Source organism: Pholcus phalangioides, unplaced genomic scaffold (genome assembly GCF_987345545.1).
Source record: "Pholcus phalangioides strain wild (caught in Gottingen) unplaced genomic scaffold, Ppha-v1.0 ptg000014l_1, whole genome shotgun sequence".
Taxonomy (NCBI): domain Eukaryota; kingdom Metazoa; phylum Arthropoda; class Arachnida; order Araneae; family Pholcidae; genus Pholcus; species Pholcus phalangioides.
In genome coordinates this window covers 26,808,633-26,833,353 of record NW_028301607.1, presented here as the reverse complement: position 1 = coordinate 26,833,353, position 24,721 = coordinate 26,808,633, and the positions used below count along the sequence as shown (strand labels likewise).

At 41.0% G+C, this 24,721-nt stretch overlaps 1 long non-coding RNA gene across 1 annotated transcript; it reads left to right on the top strand.

The window, feature by feature from the left end:
* Positions 1-410: 410 nt before the first annotated feature.
* On the top strand, positions 411-14,543 carry LOC149078374 (uncharacterized). The gene is made up of 2 exons (XR_016193890.1): positions 411-496; positions 14,011-14,543. It is a non-coding gene; the product is annotated as an uncharacterized LOC149078374 (long non-coding RNA).
* The last annotated feature ends 10,178 nt before the right edge of the window (positions 14,544-24,721 follow it).

Here is a 24,721-nt window from a genome sequence, read left to right as displayed (position 1 = left end):
GCCGTACTCTGATTGGTTCCATATCTCTTTATTTGCATACGCATGCCTGTACCAGTTTTTTTGTCTCGAGCCAAAGATCTTAAGTTTATAATGAATCTATGTTAATCTAAATCATAGTTTCCCAACCTTTTTGTCCATCGCCCCCTTCCAGAAATTTTTTTCTCCCATCGCCCCCCAACGCAATCTAACCCATGTAAGATCGTATGTTATACCCGTAGTTTCTACCGCCCCCTGGAACATTCCATCGCCACGTTGGGAATCACTGGTCTAAATTCTACAAGTACAATGTAGTTGGCTCTGAGTATTTGTTTTAATCAATAGATGGCAGCACATTTATTTTAGAGAAACGATATGAGGAAATCTATTTTAGGGAAAATTTCGTCAGACACGAGGTTTTTCACTGTGTGTGGCAGGGGGTTACATTCTAAAGCCGGGTGGGTGCCTAAGCCCAGGCCCGCACAATTTTGGGGCTCTAGGTGGGGACCCAGAACGATTCGTATGTATAAATTTTTGTTTTACATTATAAACTATAAATAATGTATATAAGAGTTGAGGCCCATTAAAGACCTGACCCAGGAGGCCTGGCAAAGATCCCAGCCTATAAGGTAGGTGCCCATGTCCTAGGCAGAAATTTTTGGAAGGCCCTCGGGTGACGGGAATCGCCCCCCCAGCGTCAAAGGTTGAGTCGACTGATCTAATGTATATGTGTATTCATTAATTGGCATCATGGCATCATCATCATCATTGTGCCTCCCCCCCACACTTTCAAGTCTATCTCAGCCTGTGTGGGGGGGAGGGTCCTGTATTAATTGTATTTTTTAGTATTAACAGCAAACTGATATGGTTCTTCATTTGAATATGAATGAAATTCTGACAATACGAGATGCGTTTAAAGTCATCAATATACATAATTATTGCATAGATACGAAATTAAAATTACAAAAACAAATATTATACAAAGTTTACATACTGAATTACCCCATATTCAGGGCCGTCTTAAGAGCATCATGGACCCCCGGGCCAAATGATTCTTCAGAGGCCCTACGTGGTGAATTCTCGGAAATTCCAACCACATTTCATTTTTGTGAGGCCCCTTTTCTCTAGCGGCCCCGGGCCGTGCCCGGGTGGGCTCATGCGTTAAGACGGCACTGCCCATATATTATATAAACGCCCTGAGTGTGAGCCCCATTCGGGTTGGTTTTCCGAAACCTTATATAGACAGTTATACTTTCCTCTAGTATTGAAGGTCAAGTGATCAAAATTTAATTAAAACTGTCGATTTGTATGAATTACACACACACACACACACAAACAAATGGACACTCTTCTTCATACATCAGGCATCTTCTCAATCCGTTGCTCGCGAGCACCGCGGTGCTCCTCTTAAGCACCTAGAGTGCTCGATGGTAGTGTCCGATTTTGTGCTCGAGAGCACTTGATCAACGTCCCAAGTAAACCCACCTTGTACAAATTGTATTGATGATGGATTAAAATCATCGTGATTTCATGCATTGGTATGTCCAACTTGCCGTAAGCGGTGCTCTTCCTTTGATGATGGTTGTAGGCAGTGCTCGCGACTAGAAAAAAGTCCTCTGTTATACATGTTACGGTAAAAGCCCGAATATACCGGTGAAGTTTCACCAAGGCGAGTTGGTAAAAGCCCGAAACACGATCGTGAACGCTTTCATTACACACTTTTACCAAGTCGAAGAGCCCGATATTGATAAATCAATTAACCATCATGGACTTATTAGTTCCTGATGCTAACTAAGCGAGTAATAGTTCCAGTGCCCTCTTAACGCATGGGCTCACCCCGGGCCAGGGGGAACAGAGGCCTCACAGAAATGAGATCCGGTTGAAAGTTTCTAGAATTTACAAGGTAGGGCCTCGGAAAAACCACTTGGCCCGGGGGCCCATGATGCTCTTAAGACGGCCCTGAATAGTTCTCGTGAATTCATTAATTAATTGATTTAAAGTTCAGAGTAAATGGTTAATCAATTTACTCTGAACAGTGAAAGCCCGTTTTTAATGAATGGCCATCATGAATTTAATAGTTCCCGACTCTTAATGATTGATAATTATATTTTAGTGGTTATAATTGATGGTTAATCGAGTAATTATTTCGTTAAAGTTATAATTAATCAATAATTAGTCGATGAATTAATCAAGTACCATGAACTTATAATTTCCTGGTATCTATCTATCGTCACAAACTAATAAATTCATAGTTTTTTATTATTAAATTTGTTTATTATCAATTACTTTTAATTATCAAATAATTATGATTATTTATTAATCATTAAGCGGCAAGAACTAACAAGCGCACGATGATAAATTGATTCATTAAAAAAGGGCTTTGACTTGGTAAAAGTCCGAAATGGAAACGTTCATAAGCGGGCTTTTACCAGCTGCCATGGTATTACCTAGGTCTTACCAGTAAAAACTTAGGTTTTACCAGACTTCGTGTTTTTACCGATGAAGTATGTAATACGTATATGTACAGTTCAATGTTGTGATTCTCGAGACCTTTACCTCTCTCTCGATAAGAGTACGGCGCATTTTCTGGTAAGAACAACAATGATAAGCCATGTCTACTGTTCAAACAACAAGGTACTTATTCGGAGTTCGTCGACCCTCGTACCAATGTCCTAATTTAAGGATTGGAGAGATTCTTCTCTCCCTCGGTGAAATGTTGTGATGGCATGTGTCGCATGTGGCAGTTGTTCAAACAAGCGTCTGGAACGAAACGGTAAGAGTCCGACAAGGAATGCGTATAAACGCGTGATCCGTAATGAAGAGGTTCAATGCCTATAAATCGGATGCCGAGTCCGAGAATGAAAAAAAATGAGAGATTCTGAACTTTGTTCATTTTTCTCTCTCATTAAATGTAAAATTATTTCTTTCATCGAAACAATTATTTGTTTCACTGATTCTAAAGTTATTTCTTTCGAATTTAGAAAAAACGAAGTCTTTCGGAAATTGTTTCCTTCATGAATTCCGAAATAGTCCCCCGCCCCACATTAAGTCCTGGAGCCGCAGCGAGTTCACGGATCATTCGAGAAACCCACCACACAGATCCAAGTGACACGCGGCACATTTCCAGATCACTTGAGTCACCCGCCACATGGATCAAGATCACTTGAGTCACCCGCCACATGGATCAAGATCACTTAAGTGACACGCGGCACATTTACAGATCACTTGAGTCACCCGCCACATGGATCAAGATCACTTAAGTGACACGTGGCACATTTCCAGATGATTTGAGTGACCAGACAATGATCAAGATCACTTAAGTGACACGTGGCACATTTCCAGATGATTTGAGTCACCCGCCACACAGATCCAGTGACACTGGATCTGTGTGGCGTGACACGCCGCTGTGGTGGTCGAGTGGTTATAGTGACGGACCTGAAGTTGGTTTTCTGTGGTTCCCAACTTCAAGACGTGAATGCGAGCCGATCTCCCCGTTAAAAAGTCTCGCCACAGAGAGCAACAGGCTTACAAATATTCAATCATTACACTTCACTCACAATTTGAAGTATAGATGGCAGCACTGAAATATCATACACAACACTAGCTACACACTCAGACTGTAAGGTAAACACACTCACTTTGTTCCAGACTCTGCCACGAAGCTGAGCTGGAAGAGATCTCGGCAACGGGATAAGTCCGGTGGCAGAGACCCTGGCGTTCATTCATTCAGATCCAGTGACACGTGGCACATATTTAGATCACTCAAACGACCCGCGTCACATTTCCAGATCACTTGAGTGACCAGCCACACAGATCCAGATCACTCAAGTGACACGCGGCACATTTTCTTATGATTTGAGTCACCCGCCACACAGATCAAGATCACTTGAGTGGCACGCGGCGCATTTCCAGATCACTTGAGTGACCAGCCACACACACATCCAGATCACTCAAGTGACACGCGGCACATTTTCAAGTCACTTAAACGTCCCGCGGCACATTTCCACATCACTTGAGTAAACCCGCCACACAGATCCAGATCACTCAAGTGACACGCGGCACATTTCCAGATCACTTAAACGACCAGAGGCACAGTTCCGGGGCACTCACGTGGCCCACCGGTACATTTCCAGATCACTTGAATGACACGTGGCAAATTTACAGATCGCTCAAGTTACTAGCGGTGCTGTTCCAGATCACTTAGGTGTCACGCCACGCGACGCATTTTCGAAAAACTACTTTCTTCGTTGATTTAAAAACCATTTGTTTCGCTAAACCTGAATTTAAAAATTTCTTCTTTGATAAACTGAAAATTTTTCTTCTTTCATTAAACCTGAGAGAACTTTCATTTTTTAAAAATTACTTCTTGCAAAAAGTTGCCAATATCTAACAAATAGGAAAGTGGAGAAATCAGGAAAATTAAGAGTGTAAGGCCGGGATTACACCGTAAAAGTTTGATAAAAGTCCTTTTATAAAACTTGAAGAATCCCAACCAATAAGTGTTTATCGGTTACATTGTACAAAATGCGACCGGTGACCTTACTGGCTGAATTTTTCAAGTTTCATGAAAGGACTTTTATCAAACTTTTACGGTGTAATCCCGGCCTAAGACACGGAATTTTATATAGTTTATGAAGTTTTATCCATAAATTAAGTAAAAGATAATATCGAAGCGGCAGCGTTTTTGTACACATCATTCACTCCCCGAGCACGAAAACGAAACAAATAGAGACTTGTTTGCTCACTTTTAAGTGAATTTGTAGCCATTTAATGACTTTCTGCAAATAGACTCGATTCGAAACGGCCATAAATCAAGAGCCGAGAGGAAAGAAAAAAGCCAAGAAAATCATTCCCATTTTCGTATTATGTAACGAGTTGGCGAGATTATCAAGAACACGCCAAATAGAAGAGGAAACAGTTTCCAGTCTTGCATAGTCGATGTTTTAAGTTTATATCATACATGCTCAACTCATGACGCGTGCCAAATGTTTCCCGGGGCCTCAAACCTAATTTTGTGAAAATTAACTGAGCAGCACATTCTCTCCCAGATGACCTGTGTTTTACCTGTGGTGACTTTTTCCCAGATAACTTGAAAGTGGCTCGCACGACATTCTCGCATCAATTAAGCTGTCTGTGGCACATTTCCAGATCACTAAAGTGACTCGCAGCACATTTGCAGGTCACCCAAGTGACCTGAGGCGCATTCTAACATAAATTAAGTGGTCCGCGGCACATTTCCAGATCACTTAAGCAGCCCTTAAGATGAATTTACAGATCACGTAAGATATATCCGCGGCACAGTTCCAAATAACTTGAACCATATATACTCAGCCCATGTCCAAATGTGGCCCTCGGTGCCATCTGATGTGGTTCGTGAATTCAAATCACTTGAGTGACCCTCGGCACAGTTCTAGAGCACTTACGTGGCCAGCGACGCATTTCGAGATTACTTAAGTGATCTGTTAATGTGCTGTGGGTCACTTATATGATCTGTGGGTCACTTAAAATGTACCGCGAGCCTGCTAACGTGCGGTGCAGTTCCAGATCATATAAGCGTCTCGTGGTACAGTTTCAGATAACTCAAGTGTCTCGCGGTACAGTTCCACAGCACTTATGGGGGGCGGGCAGTGGCAGATTTACAGAGCATCTAAGGTACCTTCGGAAGCCTGCGGCCCGGTAGAATTCTTCTTTTTTTGAGTGGGAAGCCCAGTTATAAACACGACTGATGGGAAATAAATAGGAAAAAATGAAATAATGAATCAGTCTTCGACCCGGTTTGACTGATGCTCGGGCCCGGTGGTTGAGGAAACTTCATTTTTCTCTCATTAAATGTAAAATTATTTCTTTCATCAAAACAATTATTTGTTTCACTGATTCTAAAATTATTTCTTTCGAATTTAAAAAACGAAGTCTTTTGGAAATTGTTTCCTTCATGAATTCCGAAATAGTCCCCCGCCCCACATTGAGTCCTGGAGCCGCAGCGAGTTCACGGATCACTCGAGAAACCCACCACACAGATCCAAGTGACACGCGGCTCATTTCTAGATCACTTGAGTCACCCGCCACATGGATCAAGATCACTTAAGTGACACGTGGCACATTTCCAGATGATTTGAGTCACCCGCCACACCGCTGTGGTGGTCGAGTGGTTATAGTGACGGACTCGCGATGCGAGGATCCGGGTTCGAGCCCGACAGTGGTGGTCGGCTGAAGTTGGTTTTCTGTGGTTCCCAACTTCAAGACGTGAATGCGAGCCGATCTCCCCGTTAAAAAGTCTCGCAAGATTGATCTAAGGGGCCTGCGGCAGATTTACAGAGAACTTCAGGGGCCTACGGCAGATTTAAAAATCACTTAAGAGACCTGTATGTCACAGTTCCGGATAACTTAAGTTACGTACGGCACATGCTTTAGGACACTTTTTCTCCATTTTTTTTTTTTTTGCCCTCCCCGACTCCTTTGCGTAAGTCAACGTTTATCCGCGGCTCCCCGGAGATAGTCTAACGGTGCGTTTTTTTCGTATGCTTACTCGCTTTAACTTTTGTAGGCCGGGCTTTCACTGCGCAAATTCACCGCGCCTTTTCTTTTTTCTTCCCCCCACTCCCCACGTGCCCAATCCGGTTCCGAACGCAGCGCCACGACAACGAAATCCGATTGACGCAACGCGAGCAGGGCAATCATTTCAACTTTTTAAAGGGGGGGGGGCAAAGCACATGTACTCAATGCATGTATATATATATATATATATATATACAATTTTTAGTGTATTTTTAAAAGCCGGGGGGCTTCCCTCCCTGCTCCCCCCCCCCCCTAAATGACGGGCCTGAACGCGAGCCACTTCGACGTATCGGTAGGAATATCATCGGAATTATTTGAAGTGATTTCAGAATCGTGAAAGAAATTATTTCAGGAGAAAGTGATAGAAATAATTTCAGAATTCGTTAACAGAAATAATTTCAAACTTACTGAAACAAATAATTTCGAGATATCGAAAGAAATAATTTTATATAAATTCAAATTATTCTATTGCAGTGGCCGTTCGGCCTTTCGCATGGTGACAGAAAGTCCAAGGGCGTAGCGAGGGGGGACTTGGAGAGGCAGTGCCGTCTTAAGGCATGGGCCCACCCGGACACGTCCCGGGGGCCTCTAGAGGAAAGGGGCCTCACAAAAATTAGATCTGGTTGAAATTTTAAAGAATTTGCCTGGAAGGGCCTCAGAAAAATCACTTGGCCCGGGGGCCCATGATGCTCTTAAGACGGCCCTGCTTGGAGGTCTGGTCCCCCCCCCCCGAAATGAAAGTGGTCCTCCCCAGAACGAAATTTCTAGCTACGCCCCTGAAAAAATTCAATATAAAGCCATTTATGATTAATGGTTTAAAAAAAAAAGTAACTAAAAGCTACAATATATATTGAGGGTCCGTAAAATGATTAAAATCTTGGCTACATTCACCGAATGTGGTCCTTCAAGGTTAGGTCGGAGTTCGATTGAATATTTGATACGTAATTAGCTAATGTTGCAAAACTAGCGCTAGTCGAAATTATAATGAATAATTATATCAAAGTCACAAACATTTGCAAATGGAATTATTCAAATTTTTTTAATTTAATTCCATTTGCATTAATTAACATTTTCATTATAGCGACGCATTTTTCTCAAAATTTTTGAGCATTGAGCAAATCGATTATTGCTAATGTACGAATTTTGTTACCGAATTTTCATCATCGCATGAGTTGCCTGAAATTTTGAGATTAGATGGCAGCACCAACAGTATATAAATCAAGCCTCCATGGAGCTTATATCACTGGAGAGAGAGTATGACGTCAGCGGTCTCCGCCTTGGCAGTGCTGGGAACGGTGTACCCCAACACCTTTCGTCGTAACATCACGTGACTCCGTTTAAAACAAACACAATCCCCCGTTATTTTCTTATGGCATCTACAGGAATTTAAAACAATAAATGAAAGAAATAATTTTTCAGCATCGATGAGATAATTCCAGAATTAATGAAAGAAAATATTCTAGAATTAATGTGAGAGAATAATTTCAGCATTGATAAAAGGGATAATTCCAAAATTAATGAAAGTGATAATAATAAAATTAATAAGAGATAATTCCAGAATGAAGGAAAGAGATAATTCAAAAATTAATTAAAAAGCGATAAATCCAAAATGAATTAAAAAGAGATAATTCCAAAATTAATGAAAGAGAATTCCCGAATTAATGGAAGAGATAGTTTCAGCATTAATGAAAGAGATAATAATAAAATTAATGAAAGATAATTCCAGAATTAATGAAAGAAACAATTCCAGAATTAATGAAAGAAACAATTCCAGAATTAATGAAAGAAATAATTCCAGCATTAATGAAAGAAATAATTTCAGCATTAATGAAAGAAATAATTTCAGCATTAATGAAAGAGATAATAATAAAATTAATGAAAGATAATTCCAGAATGAAGAAAAGAAACAATTCCAGAATTAATGAAAGAAATAATTTCAGCATTAATGAAAGAAATAATTCCAGCATTAATGAAAGAAATAATTCCAGCATTAATGAAAGAAACAAAACCAGAATTGATGAAAGCAATTATTCCAGAAGTAATGAAAGGAATAATAATTAATAAAGGAAATAATTCCAGAATTAATTTTTTTTTGAAAGAGAATTCAAAAAATAATGAAGGAAAAAATTCCAGAATTAATGGAGGAAAATCCAGAACTGATGAAGGAAAATTCAAGAATTTATGAAAGAAATGATTCCAGTATTAATGAAATAAATACTTTAGTATTTTTTCACCTTTAGAAGAGTTGTCTATCTTTTTTTTAATCTTTAAAAAGCAATATTTAGAGGCCGAACTGTACATTTGTAAGGGCATAGCCCACTAAACAATGAATGTCTAGTCGGCCGTGGTAAGGGCAAGTTGCCAGGCGGGAACTTTGTTTTCATCGAGTCACGCCTCGCATTTGATGTCGCTGCAGTCGCGGCTGCTGAATGGTCCCTCCAGTAATATAATCTCGATTTAAGCCTCAGAATCTCTGTCGTCTGCTTCTCTCCAGGTCACTTGTTCTGGATGTCTCCTTGTGTCCTGAAAAAATTACTGAACTGGCAGTTCAAACTTCCAGTTCTGTTTGCGAGATTAGCTTGTAGGGAACCGACTTCTTGTCTGTCGTCTGCTCATTAAGAGGTTTTTTGTTTTGGACGTCTCCTTATGCTCAAATAAAATAGCCGAACTTTTAGTTTGAATTTCCAGTTCAGTTTATGGGCTCTGTTTATAAGGAACTAAACAGAATAAAGGATATAGTTTTTTTAATTTTAACTTCATCATCACCACATCAGTCACTTTTAAATTTGAGACTAGATGGCAGCACATTACTATAAAGTGGAGTGTGGGAAAATTCACTTTTTACGATCTTATCCGTCCTCTGCTTATGGGGGAGAGCTTTGTTTATAAGAAGCAAAGCTGAATGAAGTATTTAGTTCTTTATACCTGAGCTTCGTCATCACCACATAAGGTACTTCTGATTTTGAAAGTAGATAGCAGCACCAACAATATTTTTAAAAATGAATGTCCTAAAGTATTCTAGAGCAGTGAATGAAATTTTAATAAATCAGGGCAATCTCTAGAATCCTGGCTAGGCACGGATTCAAATGATGGATTATCATCTCTCCCATGAGTCAAATTATATGGTAAAAATGGGTCTGTGTAAAATACGGGACGATCCAACGAACATGCACAATAAATCGACCCTCCCAACACATCAACCGTTGCTCTGGCGGCCCTCCATACTAAGCTGGTACTAGATTTGGTACTATGATTTTCACATGTAAGCTGTTCTTACATATGAAAATCATATAGTACCAGATCCCATATAGTGCAGTCACTCTCCCTCCATTTTATACATAAAGACCCTGGTCATGTCCACATAGACCCAAGGGTTAAGATGCCCCTGGTTCTATGGACGGATCTGATGAATTCTGAAAGTAGTAACATTTTTCAACCATGTTTCACTTTTAAAGCTTATCTCTTTACAGCTCTCTATGACTCCCTTCACTGACTGTCGTGGATCACCTTTCATCTGATTTTCGCATGTGGGCCCCCCCCCCCTAGAATATCCCAGGACCACAAGGGGGCCATATGGCCCCAGATTGAGAACCACTGTTCTAGAGTATTAAATTAATTTTAATTGCTTTAAAATTGTTAGTGCCATTGTAAATTCACTGCAAATGCTACAAAGCAAAAAAAAAACCAGCTATTGGGGGACGACATAACGTTTCGAGTCACCCGGTATATACAGGACTCATTCCTTCCTAGATACAATATCTATAGGACGTACTGAACTAGCGGCAAGACTGGATGTATTTATCGCACCCACGTCCTGCAGGAGGGGTCGCTAGGCTTGGATCTTTGTTGGGGTCTTAGAGGCTAGATTTTTAACTGGTCTCTCGGTAAAAAAAATTTATAGTATGCAAAAAAAAACAAAAATTATAAGAAACTAGGTTGAAGCCTTTCGGCGCCCCACAGAGGCCGTGCGACCTGTGCAGTCACATGGGGAAAGGGGTCCAAATCCGAGTTGGAAAGCAAAAAAAAAATTTGTTGAGCTGGAAACGTCATCGGGGGCACCAAAAATAGATCCCGCACGGGCAGAGATTCCTTTCTATTTTCTGCCCCACCCATTTATACATCAAGGCCACCTTAAGACCATCGTAGACCCGGGGCCACAACTAGAGGTTTGGTCAGCTGTGTCAAGCAAGCATTTTGGCACCCTCTTGTAATGCTGAAGCAGAGTCCAGAAGCTTCATACTCTGTAATGAATTTATAAAAACCATGGATTCCATACCCTACAGCATGGCCCATAGGCTGGGATCTCTGACACGCCTCCAGGACAAACTTTTCATGCCCCCCCCCCCGTAGTAAGTTTATAATGTGGGAAAATACACAAAAAAAAAAAGATAATTATCGTCCCGTGTCTGCTCCCCTCTAGTTGCGGGCCTCGGGAGCAGCGTGTCTTGTGACCCGGGTGTCGGATCAGAGGGGGTGGGCACCAAAATGCGTCCTGACCCCGGCTGACTAAGCGTTTAGTTGCAGTCCTGCCTACTCTTGTGTAAAGGGCCGCAACCAGTAGGGGTGGGCCAGCGGGGCCGTTGCTCCCCCCCCCTCCTGGCTTTTGAAAATACACTAAAAATGGTATATATACAAATATATATATACATACATTGAGTACATGTTCATTGCCCCCCCCCCCCCACACCGGAAAAAGATGAAATGACGGCCCTGGGGTCAAGTGTAAGCAAATGATGTGTTGGTGATAAAAAAATCACCCCTTTCAGTTGGCGCCCTTTGAGGCCGCGTAGTTCGCAGGATTCAGGATCCGACTCTGTTCATGAAACAAAATATCACTAATGTTGGTACCGTACTAGGTGAATAATTAGATTATTTAGTCTACTATGGACCATTAATAGTGGAAGCATCGCCGAATGAAACTACAAACATCCACCTTGTGCGCACTATTTGTACCTCCAACGACCAACGAAAGGGGAGGTTTTCAAATTTTGCGGTCCTGTGCGACCGCACCTTTCGCACCCCTCCCCCTAAGTCCGGTGCTGATCGGAGACAAGTTGGGAAAGAACAGCATAAATGAGGGAAAGAGGCTTGTCCTTTAGTTTACATGTTCTTTCCCAACTTTTCTCAGATTTTTGTATTTGCAACAACTTTCTAATTGGGTTTTTTTAGGACAGGGTGTCCATGTAAAATCAATTTTTTTTTAATTTTGTGACACACTGTATTTTCATTCATTCTCAAAACTGAAGAAGAGCAGTTTCTGGACACATTTTTAGCATTTTTCAAATTGGAACCTTACCTCTACAACAAATAGTCGGTGAGATGAAAGGCGAATTAACAGAGGCCACCCTATATAGTAAATCCATGGTCTATCTAAAAAAAGTTCGAAAACGTGCATTTTGGCAGTTCAAAAAAAAGGGTAAAATTGACATGCACGTCTCTATCTTGCATAATTTTAAAAATTAATCTTTTAACAAATTTTTCATAGTAATTTTTAATGAAGAAAAGTATGGAGATCAAGCTGAATTTAGGGATGGAAAAACCAATGAAATTATTTAACATTGTAATTTCAAAGCTAGAATCAAAACACTGAAAGGAAAGATACGTTGAGTTAAGAAGCAAATAATGAGGAAAAAAGACTCTTTTTGATTGAGGGTCCATTTCCTCGATCAAAGTGTATAAAAATATACGATGGCTCGTCTCTACTAAGTATAGACACAAATGTGGTAAATAGCATTAGTTTTAAAGATGTTATCAAAGACTTTGAGCTAGAAAAAAGTAGGAGAAAGCTTTTAGATAAATAAAGTGAGTGCTCAGAGAAATATCCAGATCAACCTTAGACACAGTCACGGATCCACAGCGATGAGTCAGGAGGGGTGGCTAATTATGTAAGATTGTAGGGTTGTCCCGTATTTTACGGGACAGTCCAAGTTTTACCATATTATCCGGATTTTGGGAGGGGTGATTTCTCCCCACCCTACTTCTGGATCCCCTGCTGGTCTTAGATTAGTTACTTCCGAAATACAAAGTTTCGTTCAATGTTTTTTTTTTCTATTGATAGATTCAATATTGTGTAAAATATACGTATAAAAGGGGGGGGGGCCGCACCAAAATTATTTAAGTGCTTAGGGCTTTCAAACATCTTAATCCGGCCCTGCTCGGGCAACACCTACTAGAGAAGGTTTTTCTGGTGGGTGTTGGCTCGGGTGGGCCCATGCGTTAAGACGGCACAGCGTGGCTTCCTATTTATGTAATCTCTCCACCCCCCCCCCCCAACCACCATTGTTCCCGAAAAACATTCCGGGGGACCATCAGGTCCAGAACCAATGAAAATTGACAACAGCACAAGTTTCAACGAATTCGGTTCTTTCTAGCTGTAGATATTATTTTTGAACTCAGAGCCCTGACTTCAACGATAAAACACCTAATATTTCACCTGAATAGTCAGGTCTGAACTCCCTGACGTTAAAAACCAAAGAGTATTTTAAGCAAGGAATATAGATCCGCATGATTGTGCGAACTATCCGAACCCTTGAAGGGTTAAAGCCTTTTACAAGCGGCTGAAGTTGGTTTCCTGTAGTTTTCCTATTCAGAGAAGTATCTTCAGCATGCAAAAAATAAAAAAAAGGGTTTTATTTTATTTCAACACCGAAAATACGGGAGCTACAGAAGAGTAACTTTACCCAGGACTGTTAAGAGAGGTTGGCTCCAATATCATGCTTGGAATCCACAGAGTGGTCGTGTAGGAGTCGTAATGGACTTACATCGCTAGGATCAAGGTTACAGCCCCACCGGTGACACAGTGGTGATAGGCTGAAGTTGGTCTTTCGTGCATTTTAAAGATTCGAGGCGCAAATGCTAGCTGGTCTCCAATTTGCAAAAAATCTCTCTGTAGAGAGCTTTGCGGAATTCCAAACCAATCGGTACACGCCGGAATATGTGTTTTACATTTGTCTGATCCTAACATCTCAATTTTGTCAGAGTCATGCAGGTTTCGCGTTATTCTGGTGCTGCCATCTTACGATTCATTATAACTACTTCTACTTTAACCGTACACGCACCTCGTACGCATACCTTCTGCGGACTTTCTAACGAATCCGTATATGTGTTTTGAGTGTTTGTGTGACCCTCAACACATTTGTGTTTTCAGAGTTTTACATGTTTTATGTTTTATGCTGGTGCTGCCACCGCTATAACTACTGTTTTCACTACTTAATCGTACATGCAGCTAGTACGTATTCTCTCTACAGATTTTCTGACGAATCAGTACATGCCGGAAAAACACATGAAAAGTAAACATTATTTTCATTTATTTGTTAAGAATGAAATCGAAGCAAATATAAACAAACTAAACTAAAAACAGGCGATAGTTAGCCAAATATGGTATACTCTGAATTCAGATTTCTCTGTTGCACATGACGTTTCCAAATTTGATTGTTGTGTTACCCTTTAATGAACGGTCAATTGTTTCCCTTTTCGCAGTTCTATTTCATCCATATCAGCTATAAGGACTTCAAACCTGCTTGCAAAATCACCGAAATTTTGCGTCCGGAAAACTAAGGAGATATCCAAAGCCAATCATCCAAGATCCAGTCCAAAGATGAGGCCCACCGTTCTCGATGACATCCATCGCCTAGTGCCGGTCACACGCAGGGAGGTCCAGTCTGCTGTGGATCTTCTGAGACGCGTCCGAAGGAGTGGTGAGAGTGGCAGCCAGGGTCCAGGTGGAAACATCAACAACCGTGGTGGCCGTGGTGGCAACGAAACGAACGGCGGAGGAGCAGCTGGGCCGTTCGGCAAGAGAAACTTGTTTAATTTTCGTCTCCGGCGATTTCATTATTCTTGGAGAAGTTGACTTTTCGTTCTAGAGAGTGATCCTATGATAGGGGGTTTCGGTAGTTCCTTGTTTGATATTTTTGTGTTTTACGAAAGCAAGTATTGAAAAAAATTGAGTAGTCCGAAGTGTCCAGAGTGTAACGAATAATAAAACAAAGACACAGAAGTTTTTAATTTCACGCTGTTGTGTGTAGTGAATATGTTTTTTTTCTAGACCAGTGGATTTCTATATAGAAACGTCCTCTCCACTTGTCAATATAAGATTCATCGAAAGACTGGTTATTTGTGGAGATGAAGATTACAAGGAAGAAAATTCATCACTGCCCCCACGGGGACTCGAACTTGAATTTTCTTCCTTGTAATCATCTCCACAAATGACCAGTCCTTCAATGAATCATGTATTGACAAGTGGAGAGGACATTTCTATATGCATGTGGCTATCTGGTTGGCCTATGTCATTGCTATTAGCTATTAGCTGATTGTTGACGCCGTCCATGTACGGTGCCTTTCAACATATATACGCTCCAAGGTTAAGATATTCCATCTGCTTCCATAGCTTAGATGGTGGAGCACTCGTCCGGCAGGCGAGAGACCGGGGTTCGAGTCCCCGTGGGGGCAGTGATGTATTTTCTTCCTTGTAATCTTCATCTCCACAAATAACCAGTCCGTCAATGAATCTTGCAGTGGATTTCTGCTCACATGTAAAACTATTTAGTGTTTTAAAAGGAGCAGAGATTTTGAATCCTCTCTGATACAATTGATTATAATAACATATATAAGGGTATTTTTTTTTAAATATGTGCTTTGCGTTAAAAAAATAATTTTTTTTCGTCGGGGAGGGAGGTGCACGAGCCCCCTGTGCCCCCTCCCGTGTACGTTTCTGATCCCACCACTATGGGTTAGGAGGTAGGGAGCAGTGCTGACGAAATTTTGCTCACAAGGGGGGAGGGGGTCAGAGTTTTGCTGACTTTTGGGGGGTCAAATATGGCAAAAACTGTGTTGACGTAATACTTGAACGGCCCCTTTTCATTTTTCTGAGGCCCCTCTTCTCTTAAAGCCCCCGGACCGTGCCCCACCCAGTTCCGTCTTAACGCATGGGCCTACCCGGGCACGGCTACGACCACCTCTAGGAGGTCGTGGCCTCAGAAAAATGAGAAGTGGTTGAATTTTTCGAGAATTTGCCACGTAGGGTCGCAGAAAAGTCACTTGGCCCGGGGGCCCATGATGGCGTTAAGACGGCACTGCCTACAATTCGAGTACACTATATATTCGTTGCACCATAATTCGGATTGGTACTTTAATCGAGAAGTTATCCATACTTAGAATAAGACAACCATAAGTATTCTTTATGGGCATTGTATAATATTTTATCACGTGTATATATTGTTTATAATTTTTGTGATTGTGTTTTTAATTGGGTTGCTGTATTATTGAAACATATAACATCCATACTTGTAATTGTCATCTTTTTCTCAGCCACCTCGTTGGGCATTTTGCCTGTTGTGGCGTTGTATTTGTATTTAAAACTGATACCTTATACTTGCACATTGACGTGTAATTCGAATTGGGGATTGAATACATTGAACTATAATTCGGATTCGCACATTAAAACGGATAATGTGCGGTTTGAAACGAATTGAACATCATTTCAGAAAACAAAAAAAAGGCGTCTACTTGAAAGTGATTCTTCCGGTACAGATTTGTCCTCCATATTGTGATGAAACAAAAAGTCAACAAGTGATTTCCTGTTTTTCGAAACATAATTAACTTTGTGGTTGTTTTTTTTTTAAAATGTATTTTTTTTCTCCCTCGAAAAGTCACAGAAAAGTGTCCAGAAAATCGTCTTAAATTGATTTTTCGTAACGTCTCAAGAATCACGCGACGACATCGCAAGAGAGACTCTTAAAACTTGGCGACACTTGGCGATATTTTGAACGAGGAAAAAACCAAACAAACAAACAAAGAAGGGTCAAGGAAACTTTTCCAAGAAGGTCGACTGTGATGAGAGAGAGAGAGAGAGAAGAGATTCCTGACCGTGTTATGGCCTTTAAGAATAATAATAATAACAGCAATAATAATAAACTAAATGAATACATGTTACATATTTCCCCCCCCCCCCTTCAGCCAATTTCTAGAAGAGGAAGGACAAAAATTACAGGTGCGGGGCATAATTATCGTTTCCTTTCATAATTTTCTTGGCTTGATTGAGTAAAGAGCGATGCCATTGCAGTTGGAATTTGAGGTTTGTGGAATTTCCAGGGTGGAATAATATTCTTTAATCACGTGATTTTTCCTCCTTCGAAGTACAAGAGAGCGGCACCCCTTAAATTATTCGGAAAAACGTGACGCGTGTTAAATTTTTATTTGATTTTTTGTTGATTTCAGGGCCGTAGCGTGGCTTTGCGGACCCCCGGGCAGGCAGACTTTTTCTTGGAGCTCCCCCTGGAAAAAGTTATGCTCAAAAAAAAAGAGGGGCGGGGGTTGCCCGACATTTTTTCAATATTATTCGTTTAAGAAGCGAAATTTCACTTGAAGGATTACTTAAAATAACCAAAATAATTGTACTTTTTTATTTTGTGGGGTCTCCCAATTCGGCTCGGGCCGCCCCCCTGCCTAGTTACGGACCTGAATGATTTGATAGATGTTTATGTAACATGAACTAAAATATGTGGCATGCATTGAAATATGCATTAAACGTTATTGTGTGTGTGTGTGTGTCTCACACTGTTTTTTCAGATTTTCCCCTGCTGTCCATCCACTTTCTTGTCCCTGTGAGCAGGACCGTCTTGAAAGCATTACAGGCCTCCCGGGGAAAGGAATTTTTCTGTAGACCTCCCGCCCCTTACCTTGCTAGAAATACACGACTATTAATTTGCATACTTACTCTTGAAAATTGTAACCCAGATCAGTGATTGAGTGAGAAAAAGATTGAGCAATTAAGAGCTGACGACAGGGCCGCCATCAGACCACCATGGGCTCCCGGGCCGAGGGATTTTTCTGAGGCCCTACCTGGCAAATTCTCGAAAATTTAGATCTCATTTTTGTGCGTCACCCCCCCCCCCTTCTCTTTAGGCCCCCGTGGCGTGCGTTAAGACGGCACTGGCTGACGAGTGAGAAAGCGATTGACCGAACGAGTGAGAAGTGATTTTTTGACCAAGTGGGCAAGAAATAATTTAATAAGCAAGTGAGGGGGAAAAGTGATTGAATGACCTAAATTTTCCTTGACCTACGCGGATCCATAGGTCGAGAAACGCTCAACTAAATAATACCAAAACCCTGATGGTTTGATTCACCCCGACATAGCGCATCGATGATTCTCCATCCACGTGATGCTGAATATCATACCATACCACAATTTTATTTCTGGTATACCATCTTACGCATGAAAACAGGAAAAAAGTGACTTTTTTTTGGTTACGAATATACCTTACCACAAGAAAAAGAGCAAGTCCATTTCCCACGGATTGGATGAGTGGTTTTTCCGTTCTTTGTTCTTGCAAGAATAATATAGATTTTTTTTTCTTTGCTTTTCTCTTGTTTTCAGGTTCTTTGTTTTGATTGGTCATCTGTCAAGAATTCGTGCTGGCGACGGTCCATTAGTGCACCACCAATCCCATCTCTCTCTCTTTACCATGGAAAAGAGAACACTAACTTTTTTTGTGTATTGTGTGTTTCTTCGATACGCCATAGATGACAATGGACATGAGACCCTGTTATTTGGGCTCGACCAAAAACCATTCCATCATCCCCCTTTTTTTTCCCTCCTTCTACAAGTAGTCCGCATGTGTTTAACTGTGCCAAAGCCTGAAATTTTCCAGTTCGCGAATTGTTCAATTTCGTTGCGAATTGATCCGGCCAATGTCCGAATTTCGGGCTTTGGCAGTGGCGTATTTACAGGGGTAGCTTATAGCGGGCTATAGCCCAGGGTTTCAAATTTGAGAAATGACTGGCCAAGAAAATTAGTGGAATTTAAGGGTGGCAAAATTTTCATGATCTTCAGTAAATCCGCCTCTGCCCAGACAGCAAGAGACTAAGTCAGTGAGTGACCGAAAGAGTGACCCAGTAAGTTTGTGAACACATGAACGATTGAAAGAGTGACTAAGAGCGTCAACAAGCATGGGAATGACTAAACGAGGGACCTACAGAGCGTGAGAAAGCATGCGAATGACCACAAACGAGTAACCTACAGAGCATGAGCAAGCATGTGAATAACCAGATGAATTTATAACAGCGATAACATTGGATAACACTGAATAACAGCGTCAGGGACAGGTCAGTGAGTGACCTTAGAGCGTGTGCAAGTCTGTGAGTGACTAAAACAGCGTGAAAGCATGTGAATGGCAAAAAGAGTGACTTTAGAGCGGGGACGTAACTAGGGTTTCTGCCGTTGCCCCCCTCCCCAAATCTGAATATCGATAATTTTATAACGCTGTTCTTCGTTCCCACCTAAAACTGCCGCCCCTTAAACTTTTCCACCAGGGGCAGTTTCTCTCCCTGTCCCCCCCTCTAGTTCCGTCCCTGCTTTAGGGCATACGGTGTACTTGCAGGAGGGGGGGGGGGTTGGCCAAGCGGGTTATATATAACGTAGGGTAGCGAGTTCGAGAAAAGAGTAGTCACGGAAAATTAGACTAGAATGGGAGAAGGGGGGCGGAAAAATTAATGTAGAGCCTACCGGCGGCAAAACCATAAAAGCGCCTCTGACTAAAGTGTGATGACAAAAGACATAATTCGTGGTCATCTCCAAGTTGGAGGACCGTCTTACATCAGCTTGGCCAAGGATCTCCGGCCAATTTACCGGATAAAGTCCGATTTTCATAAATGATTCGGAGTGGCCGCATTTCGGGCTTTGGCGGTAACATATCTATTATATGAAACAGCACCTAAAGAAGAATGTGTCATAAAAGAATCACGTTCTGGTGTATCTTGTGGTTATATAACAATGCCCCCCCCCCCCAAAATCAAATTTTGATTATAGATTTTGGCTTGGTGAGTTTTTCCGGAAGAGATGAAGCAATTTTATAACATACTAGCTATAATACCCGGCGTTGCCCGGGTTTTTTTTCAATGAGGCTTTTTTGGATCACGTGATATCTCCCTCTTTCTTTGAGGGACATACAAACCGTGTTCAAGTTGAACCAATATGGCGACTTACTGCGCAACTCACGAAAGAAACAAATCTAGATTTAAAGAAACGTAGAAATTTTTTTCTTTTTCTAGGGGTGCCAAGTATTTCGATTTCCCCCACCCCCCTGAAGTTCTAGTTATTCATCTGCCTGTTTCTGCTTCAAAAAATGTTAAAACACTGGAATTTCTTCGATGTACTTTATGAGCCCATAATTAATTTTAAAACAATCTAAACTATATGAATTTATGCTAGACTATATGAATTAAGTTAGACAATAAAGAGACATTAATTTTCATACTTGGGAAGATATAAATAAAAAGTTGAAATCAATGTTATTGCATGGATCTCAACTCAAAAGTAGGTCTGGCTAATCACTTCATATTTAATCTCCTAGGCTTCGTATATCTCTAAGCGAACTCAATCTTTCAAAAATCTAGAATCAATAAAATTTTTTAAAATTATTGATGTGTGGTGGAAAACCCCGCCAAATTTCCGCATTTCTACAGTAAAATCGGCAATTTTAACATTGATTTCTATGAGGATTACCCTTTTCCTGACCCTCAAGGTGATGCTGATGATGGTTATGAAGTCTATTCAATAAGCCTCGTTACTGGGAGGATCGAAAATGTGGCCAACCATTATAAAGGCATAAGTATTATACATATACTGACAGCGTTGAAGAAATGACAAACCATTGTAAAGGCATATACACGTCTTAAACGCATTCATTGCTAGGGAACCACGGTAACCAAAATAAACGTTCGGAAAGTGATTGTTGAGGCCCAAAAACCATTGCTGCCCAACCGTTTTTTGCCCATTTGGGGCATTTGCCCTGCTCTGACGAAATTTTAAAGTAGCCTATCGTTCAAGTCGGATCCCATTTGGTATATATGCAAAATTTGGTAGCAATCGATCTAAAATTGTTGATTTGTATAGAGAACATACACACACACACACACACAGAAAATCAATTTTATGTACATACAAGATATACGGAAGACTGGATGTTGTGAAGATATTTATTATTTGAGATGTTAATTTTTTAAGGAAGGAAAAATCTCATCTTCCGTATATCTTGTATTAACAAGTGGAGAGCGACATTCATGTCATTTATGTATATAGATTTTTCTACAAAACTTGATAGATTTTTCTTGTAGTTAACCTTAAAATTGACTTATGCGAATTTAAAGCTTGAATAATTATGAATATAGTAAAAAAACCTCTCTTTCGCGGACACCTTCGAGAAAAACAAATTTGTCCGTAAAAGAAAGGTGACCGCTAAACAGGGGTTTCAAATGCATGCTTTTATTATATAAGGGGAAATTATTATTTGGCCGTCAAAGAGGGGTGATCATATCTGATCACTCATCAAGCCTACAATATGTACTAAGCCTAACTATGTACATAATGTACAGCAGGGGGTCTGTCTCTTCAAACTTTCACGAGTCGCGAGCACTGCCTATACTTGGGATAAAACAAAGAGCGCCCCCCCCCCCAAGGGTGCCGGTTAACCCCTAGAAGAGAGCGGGCCATTTCATTGGTTTGAAAACGTGCCACGGACCGCTTAAGTACTCGACAGACACTCGAGTGATCTGTGAATGCGCCGTGGATCTTGAGTGAGTTAAGTGTTGCGAGAGCCGCTAAAAGTGATCTGGAACCGGGCCACCTGAAGTAATCTGTAAATTTGATCAAGTCACTTGAATAATATTAAAATATACCGCGGCAGCTCGTGTGTTCTGGAACTGTTCTCCACGCGAGTTAAGGGACCCTCGACATATTTACAAAAATGACTTAAGTGATCTCTGAATGTACCGCGGGCAACTTAAGTGATCTGTAAATGTACCACTAAATTCATTTTCGTAAAATTGAGGTTTGAGGTCACGCGAGCCACGAGTTGAGCACGTATGCCTTACGGCAACGTATGCTTGGAATCTGCATAATCGTAATTCTTGAATGCAATTTTCACAGGGTATTTAATTGAAGAGTTGATTAAGAGTGCTCGCGCGAGCACGAAATCTGGCATGAGCATCGAGCACTCTTGGTGCTTCAGGGGGAGCACCATGGTGCTCGCGAGCAACAGGTTGAAGATACCTGATGCACACAGTATTATCATAATTACATTCATTGTGGAATAAAAAAATTCCCGATTATTTCCCCCCCCCCCCCTCCAATATCCAACGCGTGCATTTTCCCACCTCCATATGAATTTGTCATCGCGTGTTTCGCACGCCGTAAACATCGATACTCTTTTGGAACGAACACCAACAACTACAAAAAAACAAAACACAATAATAATAACAATAATCGTCTTTATTGGTGACATTTCGGCGGTTGCCAAGGTTACGGTCATTTGCAGGCATTTACGATGCACAGTATAAAGAGCGAAACGGACTTGAAATATAATTATATAATCACGAAAAAGATTTAAATACTGAACATATATATATATACCGCACAGATGCTATTTTCTTTATATCACACACACACACACACACACACAGGAACTGATATAATAATTTCTTAGAATGAATTATTTTTTATTTATAGATAAATACCTATTCATAGTTACCGCTAAAATAAATACTGCCAGGGCGTTGGGAGAACGAGAAGCCGAATTCCCCGAAACTGATGCCGACCGATAATTCCCAATACCGATACCGCCGAATAATTTTTACATAAAAGTATCATTTCCCTTTTGATAATTATTTTTCTGAACTTGAATACATGTGTAATATATGCGTGTACACACACACACAGTGATACCCCGGCTTACGAATTATCTTCGTATTCTTCAACCGCGCTGGTCCGTGGCTATTCGAACATTTCGTACAATTCATGTATAGCCACTACGTATAATTTTAGATTGAAATTTGAATTTTATATCGTCTCTCTCTCTCCTCTCTATATTGGTTTTGATTTCCGTCTTAGCCCGTCAGCAGGTTTGCGAGTCATTTCTCCCATTCGTTTGCCGGTCCTTGAATTATACAATCTAATAGCTATATAATATCCGACGCTGCCCGGGTTTTCTTCGATTACAGGGAGGATCGGAAAAGTGGGAAACCAATTATGAAGGAATAAACTATTATACGTACTAGGCCAATACTAGCAGCATTAAACAAGTGACAAAAACCATTGTAGAGGCATATGCATGTCCGAAACGCATTTATTGGGAACCCCGGTAATCAAAGTAAACATTCCGAAAGTGATTGTTGGGGCTCAGAAACCATTGTTGCCTATGTTTCGACGTTTTTAATTACATAATTTGACATTGTTAACTGCATATTTTGACATTGCTCACTGCATATTTTGCCATTGTTAACTGCATATTTTGCCATTGTTAACTGCATATTTTGCCATTTTCAATCGCATATTTCGACATTTTCAGCATTTTTAGCGCATATTTCAGCGTTTTTAACGCATATTTCAGCGTTTTTAACGCATATTTCAGCGTTTTTAACGCATATTTCGGTGTTTTTAGCGCATATTTCGTCGTTTTTAGTGCAAAATTTGTTTTTACTTTTAATGCAAATGCATTTTTATTTTTAGTGCTAATGTATTTTTTACTTTTTAGTGCACATTGCATCGTTTTTAGTGCACATTTCATCGTTTTTAGTGCACATTTCATCATTTTTGGCACATATTTAATCGTTTTCAGTGGAAAATTTATTTTTATTTTTGGTGCACATTTGTGTTTTTTAGTGTATACTTTGGCACTTTTTTAGCGCATATAATCCGGTCTCTAGTGGTGGTGACCGATATTCGCCGCCATGTTATCTGGTTCAATGTTTCTCCTCTGGCACACATGCTGTATTTCGAAATTCACTTTCATTTTTCACGGGTTGATAAAATATCTAAATTCTCCCTCAGAAAACAGAAACAGGTTCCGCCACGTCACAAAGCAGCCTAATGATTTGACCTCTCATTAGTAGATTCAAACAACCTGCAGAAGATCATTGGTGGTCCCCATTTCTCGGCTGGCCCTTCGGGAGTTCCAGGCCCCCCGACAGATAAACCGGAAACACATATAGGCTACTATATGGGATTTTTTTTTTCTCTAATAAAAAGCCTCTTTGATTGCTCAAGATAAATAAATGCCTGCTTAATCCGAGAGAAATGCGGTAGAACAAGGGGAGCTTGACTTCAGGAGAGCGCATGCGGGCCACTTTATCGATTTTGAAAACGTGCCGTGGGCCAATTAAGTGATCTACAAATGCGTCGCTGGGCAGCTTGAGTGATCTGGAACTGTGCCCCAGGTTATATATGTTTCCTGTAAGTATGCCGCGGATAAATTAAGTGATCTGTAGATACGCAGCTGCTCACTTAAGTGATCTGCGGATGTACCGCGGGCCGCTTGAGTGATCTGGAACTATGTTGTCGTCGGTTATTCAGGCGATCGGAAAATGAGCTGCGGGTCCCTAAAGTGATCTGAAACAGTGCCGCGGGTCGCAGCCATGGACCCACATAGAGGGGGCTGACAGGGCCCGGGACGATTATCATAATTTTTTTGCTTTTCATGCTATAAATGAAGTGCAGAAGGGTCCCGTTAAAAGCCTGACTGAGGGGCCATCAAAAGATCCCAGCCTAGGCGCCCCACTACAGGATGTGGGGGGCCATGATCGCAGCACCCCCCCCCCCCCCCCCTGTAGATTCGTGTCTTGCCCAGGCTTCCAGATATAGATCTTATTTTATAAAATTTTCGTTCATGAATTATTTTTGGATCAAATCTGAATTCGACAAGTAGAAAGGGTCTCGCTTCTGGATAAGACAGGGAGGCCCGGTAAAAAAATGGTTGGTTCAAAGGGCGGGCCCATGGGTTAAAAGATTTTAGAAACACTGCGCACTAGAGCGTAGATTCCCAGCTGGTGTTCCGCGGAATTTTAGAATACATGAGTGATTTTATGGATTTCCGTAATAGTAAATATAGCCCACAAGTATAGGAAAATTTGTGAACACGTGTTTAGTGGCGCCGACATGAAGAAAACATTGGGAATGGGGAGTTCTGAAAGTCGCCAGTCGTCCCGTATGTACGTGTGGGGGGGGGGGGAGGAGGGGAGTTATTAATTATTGGTGGGGGAGTCCTCAGCCCCCCCCCCCCCCTCACAAAATTGATTGGAATAAGTTGTCTTCTTGCCCTTTTAAGAATTTTTCTGTCCTTCATGTCCTACAAGGGGGCATGCGCTTGAATAATGGCTTCAAGTTGGAGAGAAGAATGGGAGCGAAATTTTTCAAAAG